This window comes from Rhincodon typus, chromosome 5 (genome assembly GCF_021869965.1).
Source record: "Rhincodon typus isolate 14 chromosome 5, sRhiTyp1.1, whole genome shotgun sequence".
In the NCBI taxonomy this organism is placed as follows: Eukaryota; Metazoa; Chordata; class Chondrichthyes; order Orectolobiformes; family Rhincodontidae; genus Rhincodon; species Rhincodon typus.
The window spans coordinates 1,234,188-1,234,409 of NC_063336.1; the positions used below are offsets into that span (position 1 = coordinate 1,234,188).

The 222-nt window shown below is 66.7% G+C and overlaps 1 protein-coding gene across 1 annotated transcript in view; it reads left to right on the forward strand.

Annotated features, from left to right (window-relative positions):
* The window catches only part of LOC125483088 (dynein axonemal heavy chain 14-like), a 13,312-nt gene that overhangs the window by 8,531 nt on the left and 4,559 nt on the right, over window positions 1-222 (forward strand). The window lies entirely within an intron of this gene.

Sequence of the window (222 nt, forward strand, 5' to 3'; positions counted from 1 at the left end):
GACCGAGTGCCTGTACTGGCCGCTCGCAGACCGAGTGCCTGTACTGGCCGCTCGCAGACCGAGTGCCTGTACTGGCCGCTCGCAGACCGAGTGCCTGTACTGGTCCCTCACAGACAGAGTGTCGGTACCAGCTCCTCGCAGACTGAGGCCTGTACCGGCCCCTCGCAGACTGAGACCTGTACCGGCCCCTCGCAGACCGAGTGCCTGTACCGGCCCCTCGCA